Source organism: Halichoerus grypus, chromosome 13 (genome assembly GCF_964656455.1).
Source record: "Halichoerus grypus chromosome 13, mHalGry1.hap1.1, whole genome shotgun sequence".
NCBI classification, from domain to species: domain Eukaryota; kingdom Metazoa; phylum Chordata; class Mammalia; order Carnivora; family Phocidae; genus Halichoerus; species Halichoerus grypus.
Window position 1 is genome coordinate 15,289,538 of NC_135724.1, and position 16,877 is coordinate 15,306,414.

General features: G+C 35.4%; 1 long non-coding RNA gene across 1 annotated transcript in view; it reads left to right on the forward strand.

Annotated features, from left to right (window-relative positions):
- LOC118530346 (uncharacterized) overlaps positions 1-16,877 on the forward strand; it is a 244,288-nt gene that overhangs the window by 198,765 nt on the left and 28,646 nt on the right. Inside the window, exon 2 of the long non-coding RNA XR_013443142.1 lies at positions 6,872-7,045. This is a non-coding gene — a long non-coding RNA (uncharacterized LOC118530346). The remainder of the gene's footprint in view (positions 1-6,871; positions 7,046-16,877) is intronic.

Sequence of the window (16,877 nt, forward strand, 5' to 3'; positions counted from 1 at the left end):
GGCTCCATGCTTAGCCGAGAGTCTGCTCAAAAGATTCACTCTCACTGCCCTTCCCCACTTGCACACACACTCTCTCTCTAAAATAAATAAATCTTAAAATGGTCACTTTTATGAATTGTGAATTTCATCTCAAAAAATTTAACTTCTCCAGTAAATAATTTAACTTGAATTACAGGTTTTTTTTAAAGATTTTATTAATTTATTTGACAGAGAGAGAGACAGTGAGAGAGGGAACATAAGCAGGGGGAGTGGGAGAGGGAGAAGCAGGCTTCCCACTGAGCAGGGAGCCCCATGCGAGGCTCGATCCCAGGACTCTGGGATCACGACCTGAGCCGAAGGCAGACGCCTAACCGACTGAGCCACCCAGGCGCCCCTTGAATTACAATTTTAATCATGATAATCTTTAAGAGAAAGTTTAAATAACCCCAATATCACAGATCTATGTGGGAAAAATATTCTTTCAGGTGTTGAAAGTAGAGCTTACTACTCTCTCATCTTATGGAAGCTAAAAGGCTCTCAATACCACAGACACATGTGTGGGCGCCATGATTTTTTTAGTGTCAAAATACAAATGCTGGGAGAAGACAGGTGCTTATGTGCTGTGATGTCAAGAATACCAGAGTTCTTTTTTTCTATCATACCATTTCTCTCACAGATAAAATTTGCTGATTGTTCCACCCAGTTCCTTACTAATAATCAAAGGCTTTCATGACTCAAAAAGAAAATAATTTATGTCAAATGTCCTAAATTAACATCAAAGTGAAATGACAAACAGAAGTATTTATTTTCCTAAAAATAAATACTACAGGAAAAAAATAGTACAGACATCCGTAATAAGGTTGGGGAAAAAGGCACGAACTTGCAAGACAAAAAAAATCAAAAAAAGGAAGCTGGGCTCCTTGTGGATATACTTAGTATTTGCTGACCTAAAGCTAACTCTGCAAAACACTTCAGGAAATTCTATGTAAGGGGAGGCATTGACAAACCAAACAAGTGATATATTAATAGAAGTAAAACAAGAGCCTCATTATTGGATCATCACACGTTAATCCAAATCAAAAATTAGCACCAGCACGTCATGTCCAGGGATCTCCTGAGAACATTCATCTTGGTGATTTATATAATAAATTATCTAATGTGAGAGTTTGGATCCACTTTTGGATATACACTATGGATTTCCTATTTGCCCTGAGACTAATAAAAAATATTTATGAATCTCTGATTACATGGAGAATTCTTTAAGAACCAGTGAGAAAAAAATCAAAACTGTTTACTCTCAATAACATTTTCCATGCTTCCATTCAAATACTTATCAATAAATGCTAGAAAATAATGGACTAGAGAGTTTAGTAAATTTTAGGAAATTAATTAATTTTAAACATTGAATAGTAATAATTTATAATATTTTTCTGGAATAGTTCCATAATTTTAAAATGGTGAGTGAAGATACAAACTAAATACAGTTAAAATTTATAGGTATATTTTAGAGTTTTAAAAATATACTATGGTTGAACTGTAAATAAACTTTTTATTTAAAATTCAAAATGGCTTTTTTTGGAGACAGTTTATTAAAGCAATTAATTTGGTTGTTTTACTTGCGCATTGAATGTTTCGCAATTGAGTAGTTACTATAATTATGTCATTACAATAATTATGCAATTACTCTCTGTAATTATATCATTTAATTATATAAGTATGCTTACAGGAATTAGTTATATAATTAGAACATGTAATTACATAGTAAAATAGAAAACTATATTTTAAAACACACTAACTTAGATATATTGGCCTATTCCAAATTATAATATTCAAAGTATTATGATTGCTTTATCTTGTATAAAATTTCTTAAAATGTTTAAAAACTTTTTATTTTGAAATAGTTACAATTTTTCAGAAAATCCTTATTCCTTTCATCCAGATACTCCATTCAAGTTTTGCCAATTGTCCAGTTATGTCTATTTTTGCAAAATGATCCAATCCAGGATCATGCATTGCACTTAGCTGTTATGTCTTATTCGACTTCTTCAACATGTATGCATGTATGTATGTATGTGTCTGTCTATCTATCAATAGGTCTATTGATCTCTGTATCTATCTGTTGATTTATCTGTGTATCTATCCATCCATCTATCACCTTTCTATTTCTCAATCTATCCATCTATCCTTCTGTTCAAAACTATGACTCCACATATGGATCAACACCACCAATTCCAATTAAAAACTCATTCTAGCTTTCCCCCTTTTTCCAATTTGTAAATGACTTCTCAACTTGAGAAATTTGGTTCTCACTATCCTCAAGGTATTTACTTATTTGCTCACCTCTAGAACAGTCCCTTAGTCCTTTCTTGGCCTCTATGATCTTACTATGTTGAAGGTTATAGATCGATTATTCTGTAGAATGACCCTCAGTTTGGTTTTGTCTGGTTTCCTCATGGTTAGATTCAGGCTTAGCACTTTTGGTAGGGATATCCCAGAATGACTTCGTACTCTTCTTCTTATGCCCCTTTGTAGATGTAGGGATTTCATTGTGTTCCATTGCTGTTGATGATAACTTTAAGCAGTTAAATAAGGTGGTATCTGCCAGTTTCTTTACTGTAAAATTTATCTTTTTCCATGTGTAACTAATAAGTATGTGGAGATACTTGGCACTTGTAAATATCTTACTCTGTGAGATATCCTGATTTCACCTACTAGCTCATCAAAGTTCACCCAATAAATAGTTCATCGAAGAACCTTGCCTGAAATTTTTATTATTAAGATGGCTACTAGGTGGTGATTTTTATAACTATCTCAATCTTTCTACATTTATTATTTACCAATATAAGAAAGAGTTTTATCTTATTCACTCATTCCTTTATCTCTTTGTATCAATATAATGTCATAGATTACTAAATATTGCTAAAACCTACTGTAATAAAATCCATCATCATTATTATTTATTTTCATGCTCAAATTATCTCAGATTTTGGCAAGTGAGAGTTCATTCAAGCTGAGTTCTGTTCTTTTCAACAGATTTCCATCGGCTTTTGAGCATTTCCCTACTATTTGCCATAATAACGTGTTTTAGGTTCATCATCTACTTTGCCTACCTACCCCAAGACTCAGTCATCTCTCTGAGGAGCCTTGTTTCCTTCTCATAGAGAATGGTATTTAGAAATGAAGACCTTGATGCTACATGTGCTCATTGTTACTGGGGTGTTGCTATTCTCAAATTCTCTCAATGAACAAAGCCAAGAAAAAAATACACACAAACACACACATACATATATACAAATTCATACAAATATATTTTACATATATACATACTATATATATAGTATATCAATATATTACATATTGATAACTGTTAGTTTTCAATGATTCTTCCAATTCCAATCCAACACATCAAAGTTTATTATACCTTCTTCAACTTAAGAAACCTGGCTCTTGTTATCCTCAATATGTGTGCTAATATACTCAATCACATGTATATAACCAATCTCTGACCCTTCCTAGGCACTGCCTTGCTTGATTGCCATTGACCATTGCTGGACTGGCACCCCCTCAGCTGCTTTTTCACATGGGCCCCAACTTCTTCTTCGAAGTCTGTCCCCTTGGCCATCTTTTCTTCTTCAATCCCAACACTTTAAATAATCTGTCCAAAGTTGTACATTGTTCTCTTAAACTTTGACACATAAAGTGCCACACTATACCTTGACTATTGGTATAAATGTCTGTGTTATCAAATGGGCCATAAACTCCCATGTTCCTAGCAACTATTAGATGTGTAATAAAATGTTAATGTATGTATGTTTTAATTGCATGTATTATTCAATATGTTTCTACCTAACAAGCAATAAAAGGTTTTGGAAAATCCAAGGACTTCTATGACACTTTTGTCTTTATCCTGATACTTTGAGCAGATGTAGCAACAATTTAAAATATTCTGATATCCCTAGAAAGAATGAATGAAAATGAAAATGGATGACTTCGAGAGTGAAGGGGAGGAAATACAAAGAAATTAATAGTTATGAATTTATCTGTTTGGAGAGATCAACAAAATATATGACTCTCAGTTGTAGGTGTTATCAATTGAATGGCAAAGTATTAAAGAACTGGAGAAAAAGTTGTATGCACCCAAATTTGTATAATGGACCTGTGCTATGAGAAGATACTACATGTATGTAATTCATCCTATAAATGGGTCCCATAGATTAAATAACTCTTTGACATTTTGGAATCATCTGATATCTAATAAACTTTCTTTTTTGTACAAATATATTTATTCCAAACATCTATGTGTCATAAAAATGCTAAATTTCAGCTTTTCCCCTTTATTTCTTTTTAACTAGGAAGTCACAAATATAGTAAGGGTCTGTATTCTTTTCCGTCAGTTTATTCTGCCTTTTACTAATAAATAACTTTGAAACTTGCATTTACTTACAGTTTCCTAAAGTGTTTTAAAGTCTTATTTATATGATTTTTTTACAAGGTACAAAACAGATTACATATGCTAGCTTCACAAAACCCTTGTGATATAGGTCAAACAATTATTATGTCTCTTTTGCATAATAGGCATTCCCACTTACGTGGTATTTGGATATAGGTATGCATCTGTATAAAACATATGGATTATGTCCTTTTAGACAAGCTTTTTTTCTTTCCAAAAAAAAAAAAATCAATATACTATAGAAGCAAGAGCACGGAGTCTAGATTCAAAGTGAACTAGATTCAATGTCTAGCTCTGACTCATGGAGCTGTATGACCTAGGGAAGGTGACTTAATTTTTTGAAGCTTTGTTTCTTTGTAGATAAAAAGGGGGCTGGTAGCACTTACTTTGTTTACTTGTTGGGAAGACTTAAGATATTTTATGTGTAGTGACAAGCATAACAGAAATGCTCAATAAACACTTCTTTTATAACTAAAATCCTATGGTTGGTTGTAATCAGGATCATAAAGACATGACTTTACGTAAATAAAAGGTGAGAATAATTAAACGAGTGAAACTCGTGCCCTCTTTCTCAGGATTCAGGAGAAGAAATGTTATCAACACTATATTAATTCCATAAAATAGTGTCATCAGTGGTTAGAAACATCAAAAATACTTGTTTAGGTCATTAATGTATCCCTTTCAAACAGGTGACTTAAATCAAAGTGTTTCCTGCAGTCTTAGGAAATAACTTTAATAATATTTCATCACATATCAGTTTGTAAATGGGGGAAAAATGGTATCCACTTTGGGAAAAATTAAATAGGAAAATCTAAGAAATTAAACACTGAATCAGAAGTTATCCCCCATAGTGTTTTGTCAGTGCTATTATAGAAGTTTTTTTCCAAATAACTCTTTTCTAACAATTGGTGATAAATGGATTTGAAATTGTTGCAGTTAATGACAGAAACCAAGACAGCAAAATTACTGGTGACATTTTATATAATTACACATAAATTCCATATATATAAATCAACTAACTCCTGGGGTGCCTGGCTGGCTTCATTGGTAGAGAGAGCATGCAACTCTGGATCTTCGGGGTTGTGAGTTTGAGCCCCATGTTAGGTGTAGAGATTACTTAAAAATAAAATCTTTAAATAAGTTAATTAGTTAATTAACTAACTCCTAATTTATCCAGAAGTAATTTATCTGGTAGGGTAAAGTCTTCAGAATACACAAAGAGAAAACAAATTAAGTAAAATATATTTCTGAACAACCCAGATATGTGTCACAGAGTCCATCATAAAAACACACAAAACAAAACAAAACAAACAAACAAAAAAACAACTCCTTTGCCCTGTCACTAGAGGTCCATTAATGAACCCACTTAATTTTCCCCAACATTTTAGTAATCGAATTTCCCTGACTACAGGAAATTTACACTGAAGGTAAGTAAGGGAGAGTTCATAGAAGCTGACTTAATGATGGCAGCCAAAATTGTAGATGACTGTTTATTACCGATGGAACGAAAAGAAAGTAATTGTTAAAAGTAGCATTGAGATCATTAAAATGCATATTAAGTAACCAATCTGCAATGAATAGTAAAATTGTAAGTTTAATTATACGTGCTTAGCTCCTGTTTTTAGATGTTCATGTATTGTAGAAAAGCTGAGATCAGCCAATGTGCCATTTCCTGGGATGTTATAAGTACTTCTTGGCCAGCTTACATACCACTTATTTGCTGTTCGTCTTTTCAATGAGTTTCTAAGCAGCTGTGTAGAAATAATTTTTAATTGAATAATTTCACCCACCTTGACTTTATTTCAGATGTCCTTTATCATTATCGATTGGTAAGGGAAAATGACTAGATGATCCCCTGGGGGCATCAACGACTGTAGCCCAGAAGTGACTACTGAAATAATGACACCCTCATTAAACAATGATTAATTCTTATGAGTTAATGGGGTAACCTCGATATATCTGGATTGTTTCCTTATGTGGAACACCTCCTTTTCTGTGTCTCGGTTTGAATGAAGTCCTATTACTCTTTGCAGTACTCTTGGGCATGTTCAGGATTATAGAAACAGGCAAACAGTACATACACATCTTGTTTTTTCAAAGTGCTTTTTGACATTCTTTTCAGACATCCAATATTTAAAAGTTTTCTTGACCACAGATAGGATAAAATAGAGGAAAGTCAACTGTAAATGTGTGTAAGGAAGATATGGTGAATCTTTAGACATTAGGGTGGATTTGTACTATGCCAAATGAACACCGTTGCAAGTCTTCTTCATAGTATTCCTTTCTTTTATGATTCCAGGTTAAGGTTAGCCCCAGGGGAATCTGTTTGATCAGGTAAGGCAGAAGTGACCCAAACCGATGCAGAACTAAAGCAATATGACCAGTAAAATATAAGCATGATGGTGGCAGAGAACTAACTTGTATTTTTTGTTATTTCTTTAGTGACTAGAGCACTGTCTGGCATATGGTAGCTGCTCAAGAAGGATTGTGGTATGACTTGTGACCTCAGTGGGCAGGACTAGAGAAAGAAAAGAGAAGAGGTATGACAAAACCAAGAAGGACAGAAAACTGAACATGTTGAGGACCATACTGACATTGCCCTTGCTACAGGACAAGGTAATGCTAATGCTCCTCAGTGTCTAAGTCCACACTATGCATTATTAGCTACCAATCACACACAGGGCTGTTGAGAGCATGCAATGTGGCTAGTGTGAATTAAGATGTTCGGTAAGAATAAAATACACACTAAGTTTCAAAGCTTAATGGAAAAAACCAAGAATGTAAAATATCAAATTAATGATTTGAATGTTGATTATAGGTTGAAGTGATAGTATTTTGGATATATTGAGTTAAATTAAATATATTGCTAAAATTAATTTCTCTGGGTTCTTCTTAGTTTTTAATGTGGCTACTAGAAAATTTAAAATTAAATATTTGGCTGACATTATGTTTCTACTGGACAGTGGCTTGTCTAACTAGTTCTTTAGTAGAAATTTTTAAAATAATTGCCAATTTAGAGCAGCCTCCTTTATTGACAGGTGAAAGTTGATGTCTTACAAACATGTCTCATGTAATATTCACGAGAGTTTTTTGGTTTGGCTACTGTTTACTGATAAGGAATCAGATCTATAATGGGCAAAAGCACTTTGGAAGATACATATATTGTAACAGAAAAAGAAAAACCCTTTGGAATCATGAACCATGTCTTTTAACAACTTTTGCAGCTGATTTTGCCCATGAAAGTAGCATTCCTTTTGTATAAAACAAAGAGTAGACTTCCATGAGCATTAAGAAGATTTTTGTGTCCATAGTCTAAGTAAAACTATCACTTTCAAACTTGCTTTTGGCTACAATGATCTATTTCAGTGTTTCTCTAGGAATTCTTGAAATACCGAATTCTCACTGCCTCCTAAAATCACAAAAAAAAAATAAATAAATAGAAAAAATTGGCCTTTGATTGCATCCTAAGGGACATGCATTCTCCCATCCTCTCATCCCCCATACAAAGGAGTTATTATGTTTGCTTTAATTAAACTTTATTTTCTCTGGCATTCCTTTACTTCTCTCTCTCTCTCTCTCTCTCTCTCTGGTCACTCCCTTGGGAAAGGATACTATCCTCTGGCTCTTTGATATTTGCAGTTTTCCAAATGAATGACCTCTCCACCTCTGGGCTTACTCTGTCTAATCCATTGTCCAAACCACAACCAGTGTGATAATTATAAGCAAATTCTGACCACCACTTTACTCCTTACGAACTTTTTGTTGGTACACCACGATCTTCAGGAAAAAGACACATTAGTCAGTGTTACTAAAAAGGCCCTACATGATTTTGTTACCCGTGGGAAGGTCTGCCTTGTGTGAATGGAGGTCTCGGTCCTTGGATTTCCCATGAAAAGAATCACGTGGGGATCTGCGCTCGAATAGAGACAGGCAGAGAGAAAGTAGCAAGCACAAAGCAGTTTAGAAAAGCGAAAACACACTCGCAGGGTGGGGGAGCAGGCAGGTTCTGGAAGGTGGAAAAAGCCCCTGTGTTGTGTTTTGTTTGGATATCATTGCATCTCTCTGGGCTGGGGAGGAGCTGTGACCTATAGTGAGGTGGTCACTAATGGAAGCTGCTTCCAAACATTTGGGAATCTCCTCCCACAGGTTGGGAGGAGGAGTTTTTGATCCTAGAGGTTTTTGGGGGGAGCCATCGTGGCAAACTTTCTCTCCATTGGTGGCAGGGGAGGGACTGTACTCGCAATGCAAATGCATTATAATGAGTCTAGGGGTTATCCTGGGCAGAGGTGAAGAAGGAGAGCGCATGCTCTGCACCTTGGGCTCCTCATCGGTCAGCCCCAAGGTCTTTGAAGCCACCAGGCCAGGATGTTTTGCTCCCAGGCTTTTAATGTGTATCTTATTTATCACTGTTCTTGCCCCCAGCTCAAGTCTCTATCATTCCCCTTGAAGGACTTGGGACTCTGACTGGGGGGCGTTCCTTCCGCCGCTCATGTCTAGCTTCTACCTAGCAATTTGACCAGAGTATTCCTCACAGCCTCCTGTCTTACTATAGGCACAACTTACACTGGAGTCTGCTCCAGACATTGTTAACTACCTGTCACCCCTCCTGACCATCGCCTCCATCCTGTGTTCACAGCCCTTAGGCAGGCACCTTGCTAATTCTCATTTACTCTTTGGGCCTCTTCAGGCAGTCCCTGAACCCTTCTCCCTCATGTTCTCCCCACTCCTCCAGTGAGGCTACAGAAGATATTTATGACATGTTCATCCCCATATGACAGCATTTGCAAGCAACATTATAATCTTCTGCTTACTTGTTTATGTAGATGGTAAGTGCCTTGAAAGACCAGAATTGTGATTTATTCCTGAGAATATTTCTTCATAACCACATAGTACGTGTGGTCTGGTTATTATTATTCAATACTTATTTTTAATTCATGGAAATAAAATTCTGTCCAACTCATTTAATAAAATATAGAAAACAATTTGCCTCAAAAAATGTTTGGAGATTTGTTTATGGTGTTTTCTCAGGTTTAAAATATGTCCTCCACCTCCCTCTTTCTGATCTTTCATATTTGAGACATCAGAATGTTTATGTCTTTCACTGTCCACTTCAAATTTTATCTTTGCAAGAAGATGATAGTACTTTCAAATCACTTTATTTTGTACTAGAATTATGAACAATTATACCTCCAGCTAGCACTTCAGCCCTTTTTTCTATTATGTAGCCAACTTCTTTTTTTTTTAAGATTTGATTTATTTGAGATAGAGCGAGAGTAAGTGAGAAAGAGAGAGAGCACAAACAGGGGGAGCAGCAGAGGAAGAGGGAGAAGCAGGCTCTCCACTGAGCAGGGAGCCCGACGCGGGGCTTGATCCCAGAACCCGATCCCAGGACCCTGGGATCATGACCTGAGCTGAAGGCAGACACTTAACCGACTGAGCCATCCAGGTGCCCCAGTGTAGCCAACTTCTGATCACAAAACTTGTGGATGTGGTCTGTGGGAACATGCACACACACGGTTATTATGCATCCATCATTTACCCCTCGTGCTGAGCTCAGGATCTTTCCTATAATATTTGCTTATAAATTACATGCTGGATTAAAAATACATTGGAATACTATTTAGTACTCATACTGATAAACATATAAGCAGAATATTGTCAAATACAGGTTCTTTTTTGTGTTAGTCTGACTTGTAATTATTCAGTGAATTCAACAAATTTCCTTAACGTATATTTGTCAGAGTGTCACGGGTTTTGGTTAATTTCTAGAGTTCTAAAAAAGTTTATTTTAAAATTTTTCCCAGGGTTCTCATTGCTTTTATGGAGGAGGAGAGTTTTACAGGTCCTTCCTTCCCCACTCTGGACACGCTGTCCATATTTCTTTTCAGACAAACTTTGGTACTTTCGGCCTTTCAAGTAATTTGCCCATTTTTCGTAAAGTTGTTTATAAGATGGCCTTATTAATTCTTTTGGTATCTGTAGAATTTGTAGTGATGTCACCTCTTCCAATCCCAATATTGCTGATTTGTGTTTGCTCTCCTGTTCTTTTTTTCCTGATGAGCCCAATTAGAGGTTTCTTAATTGAACTGGTATTTTCAATGAACAACCTTGTTATTTCATCAATTTTCTCAATTGTTTTTATGTTTCCTATTTTATTGATTTCCATGGTAATATGTATTCTTTTATTCTACTTACTCTAGGTTTTCTTTGCTCTACTTTTTCCCCTATTATATTAAGGCAGAAGTAGAGGTTATTGATTTGAAATTTTTCTTCTTTTGAATATAAGCATTTTGTGTTTTTAATTCCTCTCTGACTAGTGGCATCCCACAAATTTTGATATGTAGTGTTTCATTTTTGTCCAATTTAAAAGTTTCAAATTTCCCTTTTGATTTCTTCTTTGAACCATGGCTTACTTGAAGTGTGCTACTTAGCTTCCAAATATTTGATTATTTTCTACATATCTTTATACAATTGATTTCTAACTTAATTCCATTTGAACAGAAACATACTCCGTATCATTTGAATCAATTTAAGTTTATTGAGTCTTGTTTTACACCCAGATTATGGTAAATCTTTGTAAACATTTCATGTGCACTTGAGAAGAATGTGCATTCTGCTGTCTTTGAGCAAAGTGTTCTATAAATGTCAGTTAGGACACGTTACTAGTCAGTGCTGTATGGTCTTTATCCTAACTGATTTTGTCTAATTGTCCTATCAGTTATTGAAAAGGGGGTATTGGAATCTATCAGCTGTCTCTTCTTGAATTTTGTAATTCTGTTATTAGATGTATAAATGTTTATCATTGTTATATTTACCTGGTAAATTTACCCTTTTATAATTATGAAATAACCCTCTTAATTCCTTTTAATAATTGGCTAAAATCTACATTGGCTGGTATTAATACAGTTATTTCAGGTTTCTTTTGATTTGTGTTATCATGCTATATCTTTTCCTATTACTCGATCTTTAATATATTTATGTTTCATATTTAAAGTGGGTTTCTTGAAGAGAGACTTTAGCTGAATTTTTATCCAATCTGAAAATCTCTACCTTTTAAATTGGAGTGTTGAGGCAATTTACATTTAATGTGATTATCAGTATGGTTGAGTTTATTTTATTTTTTAGTTTAAGATTTTATTTATTTATTTGACAGAGAGAGACACAGTGAGAGAGGGAACACAAGCAGGGGCAGTGGGAGTGGGAGAGGGAGAAGCAGGCTTCCTGCGGAGCAGGGACCCCAATGCGGGGCTCGGTCCCAGGACCCCGGGATCATGACCTGAGCCGAAGGCAGACACTTAATGACTGAGCCACCCAGGCGCCCCATCAGTATGGTTGAGTTTAAATGTACATCTTGCTATTTGTTTTATGTCTTACCTAATTTTCTTTGGTACTTTTTTTCTTCTTCATTTGGATTCACTGCTAAAAGAAAAAGTTGTCAAACCACAATTCTATAGCTAATGAAAATGTCTTTCAAAAACGAGGGTAAATTAAAGACATTTTCAAATAATTAAAAGTTGACAGAATTCATCATAGAATTCCATTAAAATACTAATGGAAGATTTTTCAGAATGAAAGAAAATGATTCCTAAAATACATTTATATCTGCAAGAAGGATTTAAAAGCATCAAAATGTTGAATATGTAAGTAAATATACTATTTTTTCTTCTTTAAACTCTTTGAAAAGAGATAACTATATTTTTCATGTGAAACATATAACACCACATTTTGAGGTTTATAACATGTATAGATGTAAAATATGTGACATTAGGATTAACAGTTGGGTAATAAATGAAATTATATTGTTGCAAAGGTGCTTATCTTCTTGGAGAGCAGTAAAATATGAACTCTACATCCATTGCAATATAGATATGCACTCTAATCCAAGAGCTGCCATTTAAAATGAGACGGGACAAAAATAGATATTTCACAAAGGATAATATAGAAATGGCCAATAAAAAATGTTGAATATCATTAGATAATTAGGAAAATATACATTAAGCTTATAATGAGATAGCCTTTCACGCCCACTAGAAAGGCTAAAGTTATCTTGATGAAGTCCCAGTAGTTCATTTTTGCACTTGCTTCCCTTGCCTTTGGCGATGTTTCTAGGAAGAAGTTGCTGCAGCTGAGGTCGAAGAGGTTGCTGCCTGTGTTCTCCTTTAGGATTTTGATGGACTCCTGTCTCACATTGAGGTCTTTCAACCATTTTGAGTCTATTTTTGTGTGTGGTGTAAGGAAATGGTCCAGTTTCATTCTTCTGCGTGTGGCTGTCCAATTTTCCCAACACCATTTGTTGAAGACACTGTCTTTTTTCCATTGGACATTCTTTCCTGCTTTGTTGAAGATGAGTTGACCATAGAGTTGAGGGTCCATTTCTGGGTTCTCTGTTCTGTTCCATTGATCTGTGTGTCTGTTTTTGTGCCAGTACCATACTGTCTTGATGATGACAGCTTTGTAATAGAGCTTGAAGTCCGGAATTGTGATGCCACCAGCTTTGCTTTTCTTTTTCAACATTCCTCTGGCTATTCGGGGTCTTTTCTGGTTCCATACAAATTTTAGGATTATATGTTCCATTTCTTTGAAGAAAGTGGATGGTATTTTGATGGGGATTGCATTGAATGTGTAGATGGCTCTAGGTAGCATTGACATCTTCACAATATTTGTTCTTCCAATCCATGAGCATGGAACGTTTTTCCATTTCTTTGTGTCTTCCTCAATTTCTTTCATGAGTATTTTATAGTTTTCTGAGTACAGATTCTTTGCCTCTTTGGTTAAATTTCTTCCTAGGTATCTGATGGTTTGGGGCACAATTGTAAATGGGATTGACTCCTTAATTTCTCTTTCTTCTGTCTTGTTGTTGGTGTATAAGAATGCCACTGATTTCTGTGCATTGATTTTATATCCTGCCACTTTACTGAATTCCTGGATGACTTCTAGCGGTTTTGGGGTGGTCTTTTGGGTTTTCCACATAAAGTATCATATCATCTGCAAAGAGTGAGAGTTTGACTTCTTCTTTGCCAATTCAGATGCCTTTTATTTCTTTTTGTTGTCTGATTGCTGTGGCTAGGACTTCTAATACTATGTTGAATAGCAGTGGTGATAGGGGACATCCCTGCCGTGTTCCTGACCTTAGGGGGAAAGCTCTCAGTTTTTCCCCATTGAGAATGATATTCGCTGTGGGTTTTTCATAGATGGTTTTTATGTTATTGAGGTATGTACCCTCTATCCCTATACTCTGAAGAGTTTTGATCAAGAAAGGATGCTGTACTTTGTCAAATGCTTTTTCTGCATCTGTTGAGAGGATCATTTGGTTCTTGTTCTTTCTTTTATTAACGTATTGTATCACATTGATTGATTTGTGGATGTTGAATCAACCTTGCAGCCCAGGAATAAATCCCACTTGGTCGTGGTGAATAATCCTTTTAATGTACTGTTGGATCCTACTGGCTAGTATTTTGGTGAGAATTTTCGCATCCATGTTCATCAGGGATATTGGTCTGTAATTCTCCTTTTTGATGGGGTCTTTGTCTGGTTTGGGGATCAAGGTAATGTGACCTCATAAAACGAATTTGAAAGTTTTCCTTCCATTTTTATTTTTTGGAACAGTTTCAGAAGAATAGGTATTAATTCTTCTTTAAATGTTTGGTAGAATTCCCCTGGGAAGTCATCTGGCCCTGGGCTTTTGTTTGTTGGGAGATTTTTGATTACTGCTTTAATTTCCTTAGTGGCTATAGGTCTGTTCAGGTTTTCTATTTCTTCCATGGTAAATAAAAGTTCTTTTCACCATCAAAAAAAAAAGGAAAAGAAAAAAGAAAAAGAAAGGCTAAAGTTAAAAAAACTGACAAGAGGAGTACATCTTCCAGCTAAGATGGACTAAGAGGAACCACCTAAACCATCCCATGTGAAACAACTAAAACACAAACAAAATATTGAAACAGGTATTTCAAGACACTAGACATTGGGTAGCAAAGGACAGAGATCACTGAGAAAAGGGAAATAAAGAAGGTGAGCCTATGATTGCTAACACATACTAACCAGAGAAGGTTTCCAGACCTAGACTCAGAGAAGGGAAAATCAGGAGGAGGATGGCAGTCATCTCAGCTGAGAAGATAAACAGGAATGTGGAGAAACCCAAGTGGCTAATGTATATGTTATTGGGAGACTCAAATAGTGGGAGAGAAAATATATTTGAAGAGATAATAGCTAAGTATCCTTAAAAATTGATGTTATAATTCTACATATCCAAGGAGCTCAATGTCCCTGAGCACAGGAACATGAAGGAAAGTATACCAAATCACACTGCAATCAAATTATTTAAGACAACGGATAGAAAGAGAAGTTTGTTGTTGTTGTTGTTGTTTTAAATAACACAAATGCACAGAGAAAAAGAGATCAGAATTAAAGTAGAAAGTGGAATTAAAGTAGAAAGTGGAAGCAGTGGAAGCCAGGAGATGGTGGCATATGGTCTATAAAGTACTAAAGAGAAAAATTGTCACCCTAGAATTCTATACTCAACAAAGATAGCTTTCAAGAATATAAGTGAAATAAAGATTTTAAGCATATAAAAGCCGAGAGACTTCAGCACCAGAAGACATGCACTAGAAAATATAAAGAAAGTTCTTTAGGAAGAAGAAAGAGATACCTAATGGCAATCTAGATCGGTACAAAGGAACGAAGAGCACTGGAAATGCTAACTACAGGAGTGAATACTTTTTTAAATGTTGTTATTTAAATACCTTTAAGATACAATTGACTTTTTAGTACAAGAAATACTAACAACATGTCATGAAGCTTACACTATATGGTATTTGCTGAACTTCTTGGATCTGTAATTTAATTTCCAAATTTGGGAAATTTGGAGGTAATATTCCTTTCAATATATTTTTTGGCCCATACGCTCTCTCTTCGGAGACATCAGTTACACATGCATTTGACTCCTTGACACTATGTCACAGGTCACTTAGCCTCTGTTCAGTTTATTTTTAATATTTTCCCCTCTGGTTCTTCAGGATGAATGATTTCTATTATTTTGTTTTCTTAGGTCTTCAGTCTTAAGTCCATCTAATAGACATCCTACTTCAGATGTTATATATTCCAATTATAAAATTTCCAGTTTTATAGTTCTAACTTGCCTGATATGGTTCTTTATATGTTCACAAATTATGACCACCCCCTTCTTTAAGGCCTTCAATATATTTATAATCACTCCTTTAAAGTTCCTGGAAGACCTTGAATATATTTATAATCAGTCCTTTAAAGTTCCTATCTGTTCATTTTAATGACATGGTCACCTCAAGGGTAATTTTTATTACCTGACTTTTCTCTTGATATTGCATCTCACTTTCCTGTTTCTTCTCATCTCTAGTTTTTTGGGGTTTTTGCTTTGTTTTGTTTTTTATATACCGAACAGTTTTAAGTGCTAGCTGAAGGTAAGGGAAATCTAGAATTGGTAGTGGTGGAGGAAAATGAGGCAAACCTACTCTGATCTGAAGACTAGCTGTAGCAATGGAGACTAGAGCTTATTTCACTAATTCTCTCGCATGAAATCTTTTGTAAAGGCTGTGTCAGGCAACCACCATGATGTCTAAGTTACAGTAGAGCATGAGGAAGTCATGAGGAAGCATGAACCACCGACTTCCAGCCCTATTTACACCTTCTCCATCTAATCTCAGACTACAGCTGTGGATACCAGGGACAGGTCGAGGAGTGGTCCACCTCCCTGACAGTGTGACAGAGTATATCCTCAATTGTGTACCAGGTATCTTCACTAAAGATCTGGGGAGAATTTTATTCAGGCTACATTCATGTGCTGCTCAGATGTACAAGGGATGAATGCTCCCAAGGAAGATCTCAAATAATCAGATATGGGAAGTATTAGATAGCATTCGTGTTTCCCATACTTTGGGTAAATAATTCAGTGAAGGATCTTGCTTGCTTCTTAGGAGGTCCCATAAGAACTAAGTCCCCATTTGTAATTTGCTCTGATACTGAATTTTCCTCCTGACTATCTCACTTTCTGTGTTTCTTCAGTTCTCCTTTAGATAACCTCCCTGGTAAAATCTGGTGCATAAATCCTTGTTTCAGATTGTATTTGTTCTCCAATAAGATAACAAATAACAAAACTACTGAGTTCAAAATGTTTTCCCATGTAAAAAACAAGATTGAAATAAAACATATTCAAGAGGATATCATAAGATTAGCAGTAGTTATTTTAATACTGAAAAAGTCTGAGCATTTTCAGAGCAAAAAAAAAAAGTTTCCCATTAAAAAAAAATTTTTTTTAAAGATGTAATTTTTTATTTATTTTACAGAGAGAGCATGAGTGGGTTAAGGAGCAGAGGGAGAGGGACAAACAGACTTTGCGAGGCTCAGTCTCACACTGGAGATCATGACCTGAGCCAAATCAAGAGCCTGGTGCACAACCAATTGAGCCACCCAGATGCCCCTA